The sequence below is a fragment of the Salvelinus alpinus genome, chromosome 12, assembly GCF_045679555.1.
Source record: "Salvelinus alpinus chromosome 12, SLU_Salpinus.1, whole genome shotgun sequence".
In the NCBI taxonomy this organism is placed as follows: Eukaryota; Metazoa; Chordata; class Actinopteri; order Salmoniformes; family Salmonidae; genus Salvelinus; species Salvelinus alpinus.
Genome location: NC_092097.1, coordinates 31,905,163 through 31,925,007, shown reverse-complemented (window position 1 = coordinate 31,925,007; position 19,845 = coordinate 31,905,163). Strand labels below are relative to the sequence as shown.

The window sequence follows — 19,845 nt, the reverse complement described above, 5'->3', positions numbered from 1 at the left end:
AAAAGTTTTAGAACACATAGTCATTTAAGGGTTTTTCTTTATTTGTATTTTCTACATTGTAGAATAATAGTGAAGACATCAAAACTATGAAATAACACATATGGAATAATTTAGTAACCAAAAAAGTGTTAAACAAATCAAAATATATTTGATATTAGAGATTCTTCAAATAGCCACCCTTTGCCTTGATGACAGCTTTAAACACTCTTGGCATTCTCTCAACCAGATTCATGAGGTAGTCACCTGGAATGCATTTCAATTAACAGGTGTGCATTGTTAAAAGTTAATTTGTGGAATTTCTTTCCTTCTTAATGCATTTGAGCCAATCAGTTGTGTTGTGACAAGGTTAGGTGGGTATACAGAAGATAGCCCTATTTAGTAAAAGACCAAGTCCATATTATGGCAATAACAGCTCAAATAAGCAAAGAGAAACGACAGTCCATCATTACTTTAATAAGACATGAAGGTCAGTCAATCCAGAAGATTTTTAAAGTTTCTTCAAGTGCATTCGCAAAAACCATCAAGTGCTATGATGAAACTGGCTCTCAAGAGGACCGCCACAGGAAAGGAAGACCCAGAGTTACCTCTGCTGCAGAGAATAAGTTCATTAGAGTTACCAGCCTCAGAAATTGCAGAACAAATAAATGCTTCACAGAGTTCAAGTAACAGACACATCTCAACATCAACTGTTCAGAGGAGACTGTGTGAATAAGGCCTTCATGGTCAAATTGCTGCAAAGAAACCACTACTAAAGGCCACCAATAATAAGAAGTGACTTGCTTGGGCCAAAAAACACGAGCAATGGACATTAGACCGGTGGAAATCTGTCCTTTGGTCTGCAGTCCAAATTTTAGATTTTTGGTTCCAACCGCCGTGTCTTTGTGAGACACGGTGTGGGTGAACGGATGATCTCCGCATGTGTATTTCCCACCACAAAGCATGGAGGAGGAGGTGTGATGATGTGGGGGTGCTTTGCTGGTGACACTGTCTGTGATTTATTCAGAATTCAAGGCACATTTAACCAGCATGGCTTCCACAGCATTCTGCAGCGATACGCCATCCCATCTGGTTTGGGCTTAGTGGGACTATAATTTGTTTTTCAACAGGACAATGACCAAACACCTCCAGGCTGTGTAATGGCTATTTGACCAAGAAGAATAGTGATGGAGTGCTGCATCAGATGACCTGGCCTCCACAATCCCCTGACCTCAACCCAATTGAGATGGTTTGGGATGAGTCGGACCGCAGAGTGAAGGAAAAGCAGCCAACAAGTGCTCAGCATATGTGGGAACTCCTTCAAGACTGTTGGAAAAGCATTCCAGGTGAAGCTGGTTGAGAGAATGCCAAGAGTGTGCAATGCTGTCATCAAGGCAAAGGGTGTCTACTTTGAAGAATCTCAGACATAAAATATATATATTTTTTTAACACTTTTTTGGTTACTACATGATTCCATGTGTGTTATTTCATAGTTTTGATGTCTTCACTATTATTCTACAATGTAGAAAATAGTAAAAATAAAGAAAAACCCTTGAATGAGTAGGTGTATTAAATCTTTGACCAGTAGTGCACGTCTGTATACTACATGGAGTGTCACAATCGAAATGCATCAATGCAAATATGATCAAATGAGAAGTCTGTTACAAACATAGAGGGATGGCATCGTTCATGGAGAAACTAACTGACACAAAAGATGTTTAGAAAGTTAAAGGAGAAGAAAAAGAGGAGGAATGAAGGAAAAAGGGGAAAGAATATAGATTGGTAGGGTCATGATGAAGACAGTGGTGGCCAGAGAATGAGTACGAAAGAGGCAGTTTCGGGGAAAATAGGTGACTAGGTGTGAGAGGATGAGACAGACCAGAGAGAGGTCTAATTTCTGTAATTTTTTGAAAGTGCAAAATAGTGCAATGCCATAAATCAGCCCACTCCACCATAAAGAGTCTCTCTGTTCTCTCTGCCAGCCTGAAATGATGGCCACTCTGCCCAGGGAACTGTGCCCAACACATGGGCACACTTAACACATTACAACATGCATGCTTTTCCCCCTCTTCTAAGGCCAATCTTCATGAGACTCCAAGGCACGTGATTCTGTAAAGTCTGGATATTTCCATGTTGAGGTCAAGTGGTCAAGGAAAAACTGTTGGTTTTGATTGACAAGGATGCAGGGCCTTAAACATTTGCTGTCTTGCCTCTTCTAAATAATTTCATCAATCTATCATTCTCGCCCCCCCTCTGTCTCCCTCTCCATAACTCTCTGTCTGCCTCTCCCCCTCTCTCTCTCTCTCTCTCTCTCTCTCTCTCTCTCTCTCTCTCTCTCTCTCTCTCTCTCTCTCTCTCTCTCTCTCTCTCTCTCTCTCTCTCTCTCTCTCTCTCTCTCTCTCTCTCTCTCCGTGTCTCTGGCGTTCTGTCCCACCCCCCACAGAGTGATGTGATAAGTGGGGTCACATTCTCTCTGATGGAGCTGTGGTAAACACACAGGAGCCAAAGAACGCAATGTTTTTTGGGGCCTGATGCAACTTATGAATCAGAGGTAGGGGAGATGGAGGGAGAGAGAAAGAGGGAGAGAACGATAGAGGAGGAACGGGAGAGGGAGAGAGAGGGGATGAGAGAGAAAGAGAAGGAAGGGTGAGGAACTTACAGTACCCTCTCAAACCAGGGAAAAAATGTCCATGTATTAACGTGTACAGTGGAAAACACACACTCACGTACACTCGCTCTGCAGTGACCTGTTCGACACACTGGGAGGCATCGCAGGGGCAGTAGCATGGCATACCGTCCAAGCACGCGCACACACTCATACACAAAAAGACCATAACACAACAAACAACAGAAAACGCACACATGACCACAAACACATACTCCTAATCCTTCTCTCCTTCCCTCCCCCTCTCTGTCTGTCTTTCTCTCAGTCTCTCTCCCTCGTTCACAGAGCTAGTTAATTACAGCCTATTGCAGCGGGCTGCCTCAGACCACCGCTAATTTAAAGTTCCATTCCAGTAAACTGTTCCACATGTGGGGCCAGGCTGACTGGCCAACCCAGCCACGTTACAGGAAGGATACACACACACACACACACACACACAGACACACACACACACACACAGCTTTATTTTCGTGAAATTTCTGGACTTTTTGCAGAGTAAAAATGTTTGACCATTAAAAATCCTATTTTCCCTAAAACCTAACCCTACCCCTAACCCTAACCCTAACCCTAACCTTAACCTTAACTGTAACCCTAACCTTAACCTCAAAACCCTAAACCTAACCCTTAAGCTTAAAATGGCATTTGAACAAATTCAGGACATGAAAAAAGTCCTGACATTACAAAAAAGTTATTGTTTTCCTACCTTTTCAGGACATTCTGGTGAATTGTTAGGACATATGGTAAAAAATAAAAAAGCACGCACGCGCACGCGCACGCACACACACACACACACACACACACACAGACACACACACACACACAGCTTTATTTTTGTGAAATTTCTGGACTTTTTGCAGAGTAAAAATGTTTGACCATTAAAAATCCTATTTTCCCTAAAACCTAACCCTACCCCTAACCCTAACCCTAACCCTAACCTTAACCTTAACCTTAACTGTAACCCTAACCTTAACCTCAAAACCCTAAACCTAACCCTTAAGCTTAAAATGGCATTTGAACAAATTCAGGACATGAAAAAAGTCCTGACATTACAAAAAAGTTATTGTTTTCCTACCTTTTCAGGACATAGTCAGGACATACCTAGTCAGCTAGACATAGTCAGGACATACCTAGTCAGCTCACAACCACCTACACCATGCAGGTATTCTTACCCTTCAACCCAATACATTCAATCCACTAAATCTAACCAGTGGATACTCTACACCCCCTATCCATACCCTGACCCATCTATCATTACCACAGCTGTCAAAGATACCCTCTCTCTCTCTTCCATCTCTTCTTCCTGTTTCTATGCCCCCCTTCTCCAACCACCTCTTCCTCCATCTCTAAACCTCCCTCTCTCAACCATTACCAATCAGTCCACGCACTACATCCCCCTCCCTTTCTACATCGCTCATCTGCCAGGGTTTTAATCTGGTTCTCATTGTTCTCTTTGTTCCATCAGGTCTGTCATTAGGCCTAGCTCTGACCCGGCGGTTTACGGGATGTTATGGTTTTCTTCTTTTGTTTGCTTTTGTATTGTTGTGTTCTGTTCTGAATAACCAACCCCTTAACCCATTATTCAGCAATCACACACATGCATGCACACGCAAACGAAAGCATGAACTCTGTTTTTCAAGCCATAATTCTTCTTATGGAAATGTTGGATCTTCAGGGGTTTCGATTCTCTGTAAGAGCCAATGTGGGCTCTGTCCTCCAAATGTTTTTACTGAGAGGGAAAAAGGCTTTTGGACTCCAGAGACAAGAATCTCTTATATGTCAGAAGTATGACGGGATGGTATGAACTGGAATAGACTGATGTCCAAATGAAAGTAAGTTGTGCAAAGACCACATCCCTTCAGACACACATACATACATTGATCCTAAGCAATGTATGTGTTTGGTGGGAACCAGGGTCAGTCTGAGGCTTCAGTATGGAGGAGAGATGAAGTTAATACGGGACGTGTCGAACCACTTCCAATAGGTTTAGTCACACAATTCACACAATAACAACCACGTTGCTCTCTAGTACAATGAAAGAAAGAGAAAAATAAGGAAAGAACGAAAGAAAAGCAGGGAAGGAAAAAAAAGAGAGGCGAAAGAAGATGGAAAAGAGAAGGAAAGAGAAAGAGTTTGTTTCAGGCATCTGGAGCCTTTCCTCCATTCGTAGGAGGTGAGTAGTGTTTCATAAATTACTCCCACATTGAGAGCTGGATCAATAAGAAAAAGAGAGGACTGTGATGAAGAAAGAGGGAGGAAGGACAGATGGGGTAGTGGAATAGCGGACATCAAAATAAAGAAACTGTTTTATTTCCCCCAATAAACCTACAACATAATGAGACTCCAAGTCAGGACATGTTTATTTTTCTCTAATGAGTCACACCATCCTGGGCATCCTCTCTCTCTCTCTCTCTCTCTCTCTCTCTCTCTCTCTCTCTCTCTCTCTCTCTCTCTCTCTCTCTCTCTCTCTCTCTCTCTCTCTCTCTCTCTTCTCTCTCTCTCTCTCTCTTCATCTCTCTCTCTCTCTCTTTCTTCATCTCTCTCTCTCTCTCTCTCTCTCTCTCTCTCTCTCTCTCTCTCTCTCTCTCTCTCTCTCTCTCTCTCTCTCCATCTCTCTCTCTCTCTCTCTTCATCTCTCTCTCTCTCTCTCTCTCTCTCTCTCTCTCTCTCTCTCTCTCTCTCTCTCTCTCTCTCTCTCTCTCGCTCTCTCTCTCTCTCTCTCTCTCTCTCTCTCTCTCTCTCTCTCTCTCTCTCTCTCTCTCTCTCTCTCTCTCTCTCTCTCTCTCTCTCTCTCTCTCTCTCTCTCTCTATCTCTTTCTATTCATCTCTATCCCTGCCTCCAGGGGGAACACACCTTGGGCAGGGCAACAAAAGTGTAGCTGTGCGTCTCTGTGCCTCAATGCTGCCTTTATGAGGCAGGGCTGGGCCGGGTCAGACTGGGCTGTCTGGCCCTGCTGAGAGACGCACACATATACACATTCACACACACACCACCCTGCTCTAGTGTCAGGATACCAGGGTGTGTGTGTGTGTGTGTGTGTGTGTGTGTGTGTGTGTGTGTGTGTGTGTGTGTGTGTGTGTGTGTGTGTGTGTGTGTGTGTGTGTGTGTGTGTGTGTGTGTGTGTGTGTGTGTGTGTGTGTGTGTGTGTGTGTGTGCGTGTGCATGTGTGTGTGTGTGTGGAGGGGGTTAAGTTAAGGTGGGCTGTCTCAGTGATCTCATCCCCCACCATCTCCCCAAGTCCCGACCTGATTCAACCTGCCACTGCCTGAGCCACCCCTCTTCACACACACACACATAAACACACACACTCACACACACACTCACACACATGCACACACACACACACATGCCAGAGGGGCACCTCTTTCCAAATGGTGAGGAATTTAAAGCAGATATGGTGTGTGTGTGTGTGTGTGTGTGTGTGTGTGTGTGTGTGTGTGTGTGTGTGTGTGTGTGTGTGTGTGTGTGTGTGTGTGTGTGTGTGTGTGTGTGTGTGTGTGTGTGTGTGTGTGTGTGTGTGTGTGTGTGTGTGTGTGTGTGTGTGTGTGTGTGTGTGTGTGTGTGTTGCGGGGCTTTCCATTCCTTCATCTATTTTCCACCAAGGCCTTTAACTGAGGGGCACACCTCAACACACACAAAACAAACACAAACATCTTGCATCTTCTCACTGGCTTTCTCGTGAAAAGTGTTATTTTTTATAACATTATTTGACTAAGGGTCTATAACTATAAAATGCATTAATATATTGTTACTTTAATGATATACTGTAGCATAGGCTTGTTATAGCCTAGACCTGCCACTGTATATATAACCATTGACCATTGGATATGTTTATAATCCAACTTCTAATTTTCTTTACAAATGAAACAATCAATAAAAGCCAGTTTAAAAGTGAACCAGAAAGAAAAGCATCCTGAAGTGTTTCCAACTGCATCCGCCTCTCTGGGGCTATGTACTACTGTACTGTGGAAACAGTGTTTTCCAACTGCATCCGCCTCTCTGGGGCTATGTACTACTGTACTGTGGAAACAGTGTTTTCCAACTGCATCCGCCTCTCTGGGGCTATGTACTACTGTACTGTGGAAACAGTGTTTTCCAACTGTATCCGCCTCTCTGGGGCTATGTACTACTGTACTGTGGAAACAGTGTTTTCCAACTGCATCCGCCTCTCTGGGGCTATGTACTACTGTACTGTGGAAACAGTGTTTTCCAACTGCATCCGCCTCTCTGGGGCTATGTACTACTGTACTGTGAAAACAGTGTTTTCCAACTGAGCTAAACCCACACAACAGCTTGTTTTTGAGGCGAAGCGTACACTTCACTGGGTGATTTTTAAGTATCCAGCTTTCATGTGGCAAATGCAACATGCTGAGTAATATGGAGGGGTGGTTTAATATGCCTCTAATTACTGACTTAAACACGCACACACGCGCCAGCGCACACACACACACACACACACACACACACACACACACACACACACACACACACACACACACACACACACACACACACACACACACACACACACACACACACACACACACACACACACACACACACACACACACACACACACACACGAACACACCAGGCCATTACTGAGGTGGGATGTAGAGAGCTTTAATCAAACAAATACAAACTGCGCTGTGTGACCCCATGGCTAGATTACTTTAGTTTCACTTTGATAAGTACACTCTTTATTACTTATTAAATCACTTCTCTGCCTGCCAGACCTACTGGTTCAGGTTTTCACCTCTGTTCCATGTGTACAGTTAAACAGGTTTAATTCACTTTCATTCAGAGAGAAAGTCATGCAGCTCAACTATTCAACATTTTGTCCATAAATGTTCTATAGAACAAGACGTTACGATCTAATACATTTCCCCAACTGGTATTACAACTGATTTGAATTTCATTTGTCCAAACTGCCAGGTCATACAGTTGACCAGTGGTGGGTTTAGATATAGGCGACATGGGCAGCCGCCCAGGGTGGCATCTTGCCGAGGGCGGCAGGGGGTGCTCGCACAAAAAAACTCGTAATGGTGACATTTGCGCGATCGGTTTTCTATCGCTCATTTGCACGTCACGTCAATGATATCATGTCACCATGTGGGACTGTGGGTCAATTAACCTTGTCGGAGTAGGCGCCCTGATTCTAGTTTGTGAGCTAGGCAGGCTACTGCCTGGGAAGGTCTCCCACTCAGAAGTACGAGATGGAGAGGGGGGCGGGGGTAGGTTGACCTCAGGTCTCCCCACTGGAAGCCTGAGGTAGGGGGAGCTGAAGGGGGGTTTAGCCCAGTGAGTCATACAAGCTAGAACCGCCACTGCAAAAGACAAAAACATATATAACTGTGTGTGTGTGTTTGTGTGTGTTTGTGTGTGTGTGTGTGTGTGTGTGTGTGTGTGTGTGTGTGTGTGTGTGTGTGTGTGTGTGTGTGTGTGTGTGTGTGTGTGTGTGTGTGTGTGTGTGTGTGTGTGTGTGTGTGTGTGTGTGTGTGTGTGTGTGTGTGTGTGTGTGTGTGTGTGTGTGTAGGTTTTCTCTCTATGCAGAACAGAAGTGTTGTCTTTTGTGGCTGAGTTAGCACAGGGTCAAACGGTCCACTTGACTCAGACAGCCTGAAGCAGCAGAGTCTGGCTGGAGCTGGAGCTGGATGAATAGCACCCAACTACAGGACCAAAAGACCTGCGTTTACAACTACTAACACTCTTTGTACTGTATGTGACACCTGGACTCCACCAGAAATATAAATGACCATGTATTATGAGTGCGAATGGGTGAAAAAACATGACTTCAACAGGGATAATTGGCTAGTGAAATATGGAACATAAATTAAGGTGTTCTTGCGAGTATTTAACACAAACCAACCAGGATGTGGTACGTTCACAACACACACTCCAAAATACACACTCTGGGAAGTTTCACACACACGGCCAATCGTACAGAGAGCCAGATAAACTTGCACACACACACACACACACACACACACACACACACACACACACACACACACACACACACACACACACACACACACACACACACACACACACACACACACACACACACACACACACACACACACACACACACACACACACACACACACACAGGGTAAATTACCCATGAACAATACACAATTCTATTATAGATTCTCTCTTTCCCAGACAAATAACAGGCCATAATATGAGAGTTATGATATGCATATATTTGTAATCATGAGGAATCAAAATATAGCTGGCTCTCTAAAACACATGCTACTCTCGGTATCGTAACACCAACATTGTGGTCGAGGTTTGTGAACAATAACTTTAATTTATGAAAGCTATTATGTCGTGAGATTAGCTGTAAAAAATAGCATAAATATGCATAGAAATGTCCTTTATTACTGAGATATTTGGATACCATTTACGACCAAGATGGTAAGTAAAAAATGACTCCCTTTTTACGACTTAACTTCTTTGAGGAAAACTAGACTTTTGTACTAACAAATACTGTCGTGTGAATGAAATGTTTTACTTCATGTGAACGTTTTTTTATTTTTTTATTGTGGAAAGTTTTCCCTCATAATCATTCATCATGGTTGTTTAGTTTCTATCTATTTAACCATTCTGTATGAATGCTCACCACAGCTCCTCTCTCCTCTAGCCACAGTCATCTTACTGCATCTCTCACTGTCAAACGGACAGATGGTAAAGAAAGAAACATGGGGTTTTGTTTAGGCAGCAGTAACTGCTTTGCCTTTGGAAATTGGAATGTGGTTTAAAAACTAGGCCTATAAAGTGTTTCTATACTCTCTTCTATACCTTCCACTGCAAACACTGATTTAACCAACATCAAATCAAAATAACATAACAGTTATTTGTAGATTTTGTAATACCACTGTTACTCTTATAATAACTGTCACAACCTTTACAATCCCTTACTAACCATGTCATAAATAATGGTAACTACAGATACATCAACAATATTCTTACTCTCCTAATGGTAACTACAGATACACCAACAATGTTGTTACTCTCCTAATGGTAATCATAATAGTGACTGCAGCACTAATGATGGTAATGATGATAATAAAGATGTTTAAATCAAATGCACAATGGTGCCGTTATGTGGAGTCCACCCCCTCTGGCTGACTCTGGGGTTGCCAGGTCGCGACTTAGGTCACCCCATGTCACTCCAGGCTAGGGATAGGGGTCAGGGGTCATACCTAATTGTGGCATTTGGTAGGCACCTTTTAGCTCTGCACAAGTGGGTTTGTGTCTGTCTACCCTAGGGCTTGGCGTTACCACCTCTCTTCACCCTCTCTCTACCGCTCTCTCTCTTCTCACTCTTCTCTCTCCCTTCTCCCTCTTGAGTTTGAGGGTTGTGTCCACAACAGAGGGAGGACTAGAGGTGACTTGCTGTGTTTAAAGGACTAGTTGATGTTGATCTGAAGGCAGGCCTGAGGCTGTGATTAAAGTAACACACAGATAGAAGACAGCTTCACTGATACACCAGGTGACCAGATGATACAACCTGACCCGATGACAATGACCACCATTCAACAGACTCAAACACAGTGTTAAAGAGCCAAATGGTACATTCTGAGACATACATTTTGAAGTAATTAGCAATGTTCCCACAAAGTGAAGCAGAAACAAATATTTTTTTAACAGGAAGAAGAACAGACAGACTTGGAGTAGAACTGTCATTTGGAAAGAGTTAAATATAATGAGTAGCTGCACTCAAGAGAGTTGTTCTCTAACAATGCAGGATCTCCAGCGGATGGTGAAGATGCCCCAGTACATCCCTGGGACCATGCTCCCACCCATCCAGGACATCTACTCGAAACGGTGCATGAGAAAGGCCTGCAGCATCATCAAGGACCCCACACACCCCAGCCAAGAGCTGTTCACTCCCTTATCGCCGTGCAGACGGTATCGGAGCATGAGGTCTGATAACAACAATCTCACAGACAGTTTTCTATCTACAAGCCATCAGACTACTGAACACTTAAACTGGACTGACCACCTGCTCTGACTCTAGTACACATGCACTCACTTACGCACACACCCACACAGACACACACAGACATATACACATATACACATCCCCTCTTCCCCAAAACACGTGTAAATATTGGACTATAAATTGTGCCTTTCTGTATTATACTTATGCTAACATGTTTATTCTGTTCTACTGAGCCATTTACTTTTCCATTGATATTTATAAGAAAAACACAGAGGTTCACACAAGAGGCCATTTTCATTTTAGAACAAGTTAAGCTGAACTTTTGCTGTTACCTATTGTTCACTCAAACAAATAAATAAATATATTATTTAGGGTCAGACGTGTGTGTTTTTTTTGGGGTGGAGGGGGCAGTTTGAAAGGGGATGGTATGGACAGACAGTTAGGTGAGAGAGAGAGAGAGAGAGAGAGAGAGAGAGAGAGAGAGAGAGAGAGAGAGAGAGAGAGAGAGAGAGAGAGAGAGAGAGAGAGAGAGAGAGAGAGAGAGAGAGAGAGAGAGAGAGAGAGAGAGAGAGAGAGAGAGAGAGAGAGAGGTGATGCTTTGTGTTGACAGATGAGTGGTGACAGTGAAACAGAAAGAAAGAAATAGAGAGAGAAGACCCACAGCATTCTCCGCCTTGAGGGCCTGTCATTCTTGAAACGTGAAGGGAACAAAGACGCAAAGATTGCAATGCAGTTAAAGGAGTTAGGCAGTAAAAACCAGCACACAAACACTGCAGATGCGCCGTGTGTTTGTGTGTGTGTGAAAAATGTAACATTTGTTAAAAGTGTGAGAAAATATTACGTAGACTCATGCGTGTACATTTTTCTAAGTGGGTGTATGCTGGGAATATATCTAAAGCGTGTGGCCAGACAAGACCAGAAACGTCAGTCTGTCAGGTCAGGTGAGTTTGGTTATAAAACACAGCGCTGACAGACAAGCTTTCATACACTCGCACACAAACACACACATGCACGCATACACAGGAGAGGGGAATGAGTTTAAACTACAAAAGTATACGCATTTATACATAAACAAATGCTATCAAAACAAGTTTTTACAACAGCATAAAATTGTACAAAGAAATTTGGCTATACGACTGTTTCCATTTCCAGACCCCCAGAACAGTTACACATAAGAATGAAATACCTACAGTATATCTAACCAACTAAACGAATCCCCATATGTGAATCAGGGAATGTATATAACAAAATGAAGATCCTAGAGATGATAGTCATTGGCGTATGGAATTAAGATCTCTAAGACACTGATCTAGAGTCAGTTTATCATTTTCCACCCTGATGGGTAAGGTTAGGGATTAGAGCGGGTAAGCTGATCCTAGACCTGTGCTTACCTGTTGGGTGTTAGTGGCTGACCTGGGAGGTCGGTGGGACTAAGAGTATAGTTGCTGAGGGCCATTAGTTGACACTCTCCAGACATCTTGGGTCTAGGAACATTAGTGTTTGGATCTTTGACTTGCAGCCACTTCCAACACACACACACACACACACACACACACACACACACACACACACACACACACACACACACACACACACACACACACACACACACACACACACACACACACACACACACACACACACACACACACACACACACACACACACACACAGCTAACTGCACTCTTACACTCAATGTTGCGATTCACACAAAACATTATACACGTGATTGGCACTTCTCATAAATACCAGGATCACTAACACACAAAGACATGAGTACTCTAACACATCACATATACAGTGAGGAATGACTGTAGTAAAACTCCACTGACTTCAATCACACAGAGAAAGACATTGAGTCTGATTAAGTGACACAGAGAGTTGTGGTGGTAGAGAATAAGAGAAAGATATCCAGTCTGAGTAAGTGACACAGAGAGTTGTGGTGGTAGAGAATAAGAGAAAGATATCCAGTCTGAGTAAGTGACACAGAGAGTTGTGGTGGTAGAGAATAAGAGAAAGATATCCAGTCTGAGTAAGTGACACAGAGAGTTGTGGAGGTAGAGAATAAGAGAAAGATATCCAGTCTGAGTAAGTGACACAGAGAGTTGTGGTGGTAGAGAATAAGAGAAAGATATCCAGTCTGAGTAAGTGACACAGAGAGTTGTGGAGATAGAGAATAAGAGAAAGATATCCAGTCTGAGTAAGTGACACAGAGAGTTGTGGAGGTAGAGAATAAGAGAAAGATATCCAGTCTGAGTAAGTGACACAGAGAGTTGTGGTGGTAGAGAATAAGAGAAAGATATCCAGTCTGAGTAAGTGACACAGAGAGTTGTGGTGGTAGAGAATAAGAGAAAGATATCCAGTCTGAGTAAGTGACACAGAGAGTTGTGGTGGTAGAGAATAAGAGAAAGATATCCAGTCTGAGTAAGTGACACAGAGAGTTGTGGAGGTAGAGAATAAGAGAAAGATATCCAGTCTGAGTAAGTGACACAGAGAGTTGTGGTGGTAGAGAATAAGAGAAAGATATCCAGTCTGAGTAAGTGACACAGAGAGTTGTGGAGGTAGAGAATAAGAGAAAGATATCCAGTCTGAGTAAGTGACACAGAGAGTTGTGGAGGTAGAGAATAAGAGAAAGATATCCAGTCTGAGTAAGTGACACAGAGAGTTGTGGAGGTAGAGAATAAGAGAAAGATATCCAGTCTGAGTAAGTGACACAGAGAGTTGTGGTGGTAGAGAATAAGAGAAAGATATCCAGTCTGAGTAAGTGACACAGAGAGTTGTGGAGGTAGAGAATAAGAGAAAGATATCCAGTCTGAGTAAGTGACACAGAGAGTTGTGGAGGTAGAGAATAAGAGAAAGATATCCAGTCTGAGTAAGTGACACAGTGAGTTGTGGTGGTAGAGAATAAGAGAAAGATATCCAGTCTGAGTAAGTGACACAGAGAGTTGTGGTGGTAGAGAATAAGAGAAAGATATCCAGTCTGAGTAAGTGACACAGAGAGTTGTGGAGGTAGAGAATAAGAGAAAGATATCCAGTCTGAGTAAGTGACACAGAGAGTTGTGGAGGTAGAGAATAAGAGAAAGATATCCAGTCTGAGTAAGTGACACAGAGAGTTGTGGAGGTAGAGAATAAGAGAAAGATATCCAGTCTGAGTAAGTGACACAGAGAGTTGTGGTGGTAGAGAATAAGAGAAAGATATCCAGTCTGAGTAAGTGACACAGAGAGTTGTGGAGGTAGAGAATAAGAGAAAGATATCCAGTCTGAGTAAGTGACACAGAGAGTTGTGGAGGTAGAGAATAAGAGAAAGATATCCAGTCTGAGTAAGTGACACAGAGAGTTGTGGAGGTAGAGAATAAGAGAAAGATATCCAGTCTGAGTAAGTGACACAGAGAGTTATGGTGGTAGAGAATAAGAAAAGGGGACTCTCCATGGAGTAAATTTAGACACACTCCGAACATGGTGTCTGCACTATATACACACTGCTTTTACTAGAGCTGGCCCTCACTCTGGTGGGATATACACACTGGTGTGTTGTGTTGTGTTCATCTCTTAGGGAAGTGTGTGTGCTCCCTCCACAAAATACAGCGGACAAATATTTTTATAGATAATTAAACGTGGGCTTATGAGTGAAGTTTAGTAATTCATTCAGCAATCCTCCTCCTTATCCTCATCACTCCATGCCAAGACAGTTACTGGATGTGCTCACTAATATTCCATCAGACATTAGGAAAATAAATCTGGAATAGATTTGTCGGGAGTCCGCTACATTGGCAAGGGGCAGGATAGGCATAGCATAGAACAATATGCCATAGATCAGCACACCGAGGTCAGCACACTATTATTGATCAGCATTACATCACAGCAAGAAGGAAGACAACAGATTAACTATAGCTTTGTCCACAGACAATGATAGTAAACGTTTTAATTGTAACAAATGAAGTAAACAGTGCAAGAAACAGTTTACAAGGTTACAATGTTCATACCGTTCATAACTTAATACTGTACATGTATAATACAATTGATGGGTACATGTTACTTTTGCAAAGAATTGTGCACATGCACACTGTATGAGTAAGTCACAAATGTGTGTACGCAGGTGCACACAAACTCGTACACACACGTTCACACATGTAAGCTGGTGCACACAGATACACAGAAGTGCCATGCCCATAAGGGGCACAGGGGCACGAGCCCCCTCAGACTTGTCCTCTTTCTTTTCCCCTTTTCCCCCTTTCTTCCCCACTCTTGTTTGTGATTTGTCAGATTTCCGAATGAATTACTAAACTTCACTCATAAGTCCACGTTTAATTATCTATAAAAAGATCTGTCAGCTGTATTTTGTGGAGGGAGCACACTGACCCCCCCCCCCCCCCCCTATTCTCCTTAGTAAGTGGTTCCTTCCAAGGTGCACTGAGGAGCAAAGATATGCTAGGTAGGACACTAGATACTCTAGTGCATGCAGACAGTATCGTCAGTGGAGGAGGAGAGAGAGTGTCCAGTAACACACACAGTGTTTGATTTTATTTTAGCTGCCAGTGATGGGCAGGACCCGGAGGTATGTTTGTAAATTAATTTGATCAAGCTATGTAGCCTATTGATTCCTTTTTTATTTATAAAAAAAACAAAAATGTTTTGTTCTTTCTCTGTAATAGCAACTTTATGAAGTTGGCTTTAGCTTGCCAGCTAGATACTATCGGTTCCCAATCTCCCAACCTCGTCATAGCTACCAAGCCATTTCAGGCTATGAAGTTAGAGTAGCTAGCTTGTCTAACTATCTTAGGTTGCTAGGCTTTAAAAAAGCAAGCAATTACTAATGCACTGAATAAGACTTGCATTCCTTTGAATCTTTTACTCAGATTTGAGCAGAGATGCGGAAAAGCATATTTAGTTTCTTACATTTTGTATTTACCACCAGTCAGGAGGATACAGACAGCTCAAGAGGTATGCTTAGATATGCAGAAAAATGCTTGGTTTAAATGTAATCTGGTACTTTATGATATGTTATGATATTTATGTATTAATTATGATGTCATGATATGTGCCTGTATTGATGATGTGTGTTATGATCCCATGTACTGTGTTGTAATGTAGATGTAATATCCCAGGCATGTTAGTGCAGTATATTGAGATGTGTGATTTACATCAGTCAGAATGACACCCTCGTGTAAATGACAATTGAACAGTTAAAGAGGTATGCTTACTTAACCTATGTAGACAAATACATATTTTTTTACATAGAATTAGGCACAATGACTCTTGAAACTTCCACCACCTTCTCCTTTCTCATGTACTTCATGCCCCCTCTAAAATAAGGGTGCATAACACCTCTGAACACACACACACACACACACACACACACACACACACACACACACACACACACACACACACACACACACACACACACACACACACACACACACACACACACACACACACACACACACACACACACACACACACACACACACACACACACACACACACACACACACACACACACACACACACACACACACACACACACACACACACACACACACAGTAGTGGGCAAAGCAGAGGCCCTAATGTCTGAGTACAGAGTTTGTATGGTGGCTGGCCTTGTCTACTCCTACAGTAGCTACCACATAATAGGTCTGTGCTTCTGTGCTGTGTGTGACCATAACATGGGGGTGGGAATATAATGACATGTAAAGACACATATTACAAAGTAATTGAGATGGAATTACACTGACATGTATGTGCACATATATAATGGCATAGGGAGGAAATATACTGACATATAAGTACACATACTATAAAGACATGGAGGTGCATTACACTGACAAACAGTATATGTCCCCATAATATAAAAGTTAGTGCAGGCCGATGTCATGTGAGAATACATCGTGTCATGCAACGAATAGGAAACACGGTGTTCATGCCAGTATGTCACATTGGGAATTTGAGCATGTTTGAAAAGGAAAAGATAGAAGATGTCATACAATCGGCAACACACACAAGAACGCAAAGAACATACAGAAACCTGAACATATCACATGCACTGGCACTCACGCATACAATACTGCACATGCACTCACACACATAACAATGGTCGAGCACAAGAGCACAAGAAAGAGGCGATCTTCTTTCATTCCTCTCCTTTTTTATGTCTTTCTCACTCACTCGTTGTCCTTCCTCTCTCTCTTTAAATCTCTGTTCTCAATTAAAGCTGTCCTCAGGAAACTCTAACTCTCCCCTCGTAGCGTCCCATTCCTCCCCAAACACACACAAACACTCTGTTTCAATCGTCTCCCCGTCCACACACACAGACACACACACTCTCTTGTCTCAGTCCTGCTCTGACATGTTCTCTTTGTCTTTCCTTCTCTCGCAATCCACAGAAAGACTCAGAAAGAAAGAAAAAACTGGAAAAAGAGGGATGTTTTCGTCTGTAACGCTCAATCAGAAACCCAAACTCACCGGATCTGGAGTGGGTCTGGCGCACAGACGGACGGATGAAGGAAGAGAGTGAATGGAGAGATGAACAGAGGAGAAGTGTAGTGGAGTTAAGTTCGTCAGTCAGAAGTCCCTCTCAGAGCGAAGAATAAGCACGGCCTGTTGCATTCCGCCTTCCTCTCGCTTTTTCCTTTTCTCGCTCTCTCTCCTTCTCTCACTCCCTTGCTCAGTCACTCACACACTCTCTCTCTCCTTGCTCAGTCACTCACACACTCTCTCTCCCCTTCTCTCACTCCCTTGCTCAGTCACTCACACACTCTCTCTCTCCTTGCTCTCTCTCTCTCTTCTTGCTCTCTCTCTCCCCCACTGAAATCATTATGCACTTTGATTCACAAACCCTGCCTCTGTCACGTGATCCAACACTTCAAATATACAGCACATTTTTTACAAGCCACATAATGCCTGAAGGGATGGAAAATAGGGTCCAGAAAGCTTAGGTTTCAACTTCTCAGCCCCCCCTCTTTCCTTCTCCCTCTCTCTCCCGCTTTCTTTGTCTCTCACTTTCTCCCTTCACTCTCCATCCTACACTTTTGGATTGTCAGTTACCTAACTATTCTTGGATAATTCCTTTCCTTGACTGTTCCCATACCTCCCTTTATGCATCTTCCTTTAAAAACAAACAATTGTCCACCCAACTTTGTACAAGTGTGTGCACCCGTGTGCGTGCACGTGAATGTATGTGAATGTGTGTGTCAGAAATGCCAATTCGTTCATTTTTCTTCTCAGTCCCATCATGCTGTCGTGTTCTATGTTCCTAAGTTCAATTTTAATTCAAAGTCACACACACACACCAGACCAGCTCCAGTCATTTGCATGACTAACGAAGCCATCCGTCAAAAGTGACAATTCACAATATGAGTGAGCAGTCTGTGGGCAAAGCAGAGGCCCTATTGTCTGAGTACAGAGTGTGTATGGTGGCTGGCTGGCACTCACACACACACCTCACACATATGCTCTGAAACAGTCATTACCTAGCAAACATACACAAACACATGCAGCAGAAGGCTGTGTAGCTTTGGGGATATCCATATCAATCCTTGGTTTGCTTCATGTTTACCATGCCTGAACTGTGGGACTGGGGCCAATGATCTGGGAGCCCAAGAGGGGCTTGAGCCATGGAACACAGAACACACTATTGTGACTAAATCTTCCCAATCACACTGAAATATACTCACTCTGACTCAACAGCACAGGTAATTTACATAGTGACACCAATAACACCAATCCAATATTAAACACTTTAAAAAATGATGTTATTATTTAACAAGAATAACAAATACAGTACCGTTCAAAAGTTTGGGGTCACTTAGAAATGTCCTTGTTTTTGAAAGAAAAGCACATTTTTTGTCCATTAAAATAACATCAAATTGATCAGAAATGCAGTGTAGACATTGTTAATGTTGTAAATGACTATTGTTGCTGGAAATGGCTGATTTTGAATGGAATATCTACACTACATAGGCGTACAGAGGCCCATTATCAGCAACCATCACTCCTGTGATCCAATGGCACGTTGTGTTAGCTAATTCAAGTTTATCATTTTAAAAGGCTAACTCTTCATTAGAAAACCTTTTTGCAATTATGTAAGCACAGCTGAAAACTGTGGTTATGATTAAAGAAGCAATAAAACTGGCCTTTTTAGACTAGTTGAGTATCTGGAGTATCACCATTTGTGGGTTCGATTACAGGCTCAAAATGGCTAGAAACCAATAACTTTCTTCTGAAACTCATCAGTCTATTCCTGTTCTGAGAAATTAAGGCTATTCCATGTGAGAAATAGCCAAGAAACTGAAGATCTCGTATAACGCTGTGTACTACTCCCTTCACAGAACACCGCAAACTGTCTGTAACCAGAATCGAAAGAGGAATGGGAGGCCCCGGTGCACAACTGAGCAAGAGGACAAGTACATTATAGTGTCTAGTTTGAGAAACAGATGCCTCACAAGTCCTCAACTGGCAGCTTCATTAAATAGTACCCGCAAAACACCAGCCTCAACATCAACAGTGACCAGGCGATTCCGGGATGTTGGCCTTGTAGGCAAAGTTGCAAAGAAAAAGCCATATAAAAGCCACTGGCCAATAAAAATAAAAGATTAAGATGGGCAAAAGAACACAGACACTGGACAGAGGAACTCCGACTACTTGAATATACAAATTAAATAGTGAAAAGTATTTGTCCTAAATGTCCTAAAAATCTATTTGCTAAGGAATAACCAACAGCTTTAATTTGTAATAACTCCACTATTTTCTTAAAAAGCATCAGTTGGACAAACTCTTAACTCGCACACAGTAAACCAATAAGAAATGTGACTAAACTAAATGTGTTAATAAACAGTAATCACTTGTCGCTAATAACTTAACCCTAATACTGTAAAGCTAAGCTGATACAAGCAGTGAAACTACTGAGTTTGGAGATTTGAAGGATTGTGGTAGTAATGTAAACATATGTCTTTTGGAATGAACCACTGGTTGAGGACTGTCAATTAATGGCTTAGAGGAAAATGGAATTAACGGAATGAACATGAAATAGACAACCCAACAGAATGAACATGAAATAGACAACCCAACAGGATGAACATGAAATAGACAACCCAACAGGATGAACATGAAATAGACAACCCAACAGAATGAACATGAAATATACAACCCAACAGAATGAACATGAAATAGACAACCCAACAGAATGAACATGAAATAGACAACCCAACAGAATGAACATGAAATATACAACCCAACAGAATGAACATGAAATA

At 42.5% G+C, this 19,845-nt stretch overlaps 1 protein-coding gene across 1 annotated transcript in view; it reads right to left on the bottom strand.

Annotated features, from left to right (window-relative positions):
• Positions 1 to 17,401, bottom strand: part of LOC139535878 (retinoic acid receptor gamma-A-like) — a 113,730-nt gene extending 96,329 nt beyond the window's left edge. Inside the window, exon 1 of the mRNA XM_071335761.1 lies at positions 17,057 to 17,401. The gene's annotated coding sequence lies outside the window, so the exon portion shown is untranslated. The remainder of the gene's footprint in view (positions 1 to 17,056) is intronic.
• Between the last annotated feature and the right edge of the window lie 2,444 nt (positions 17,402 to 19,845).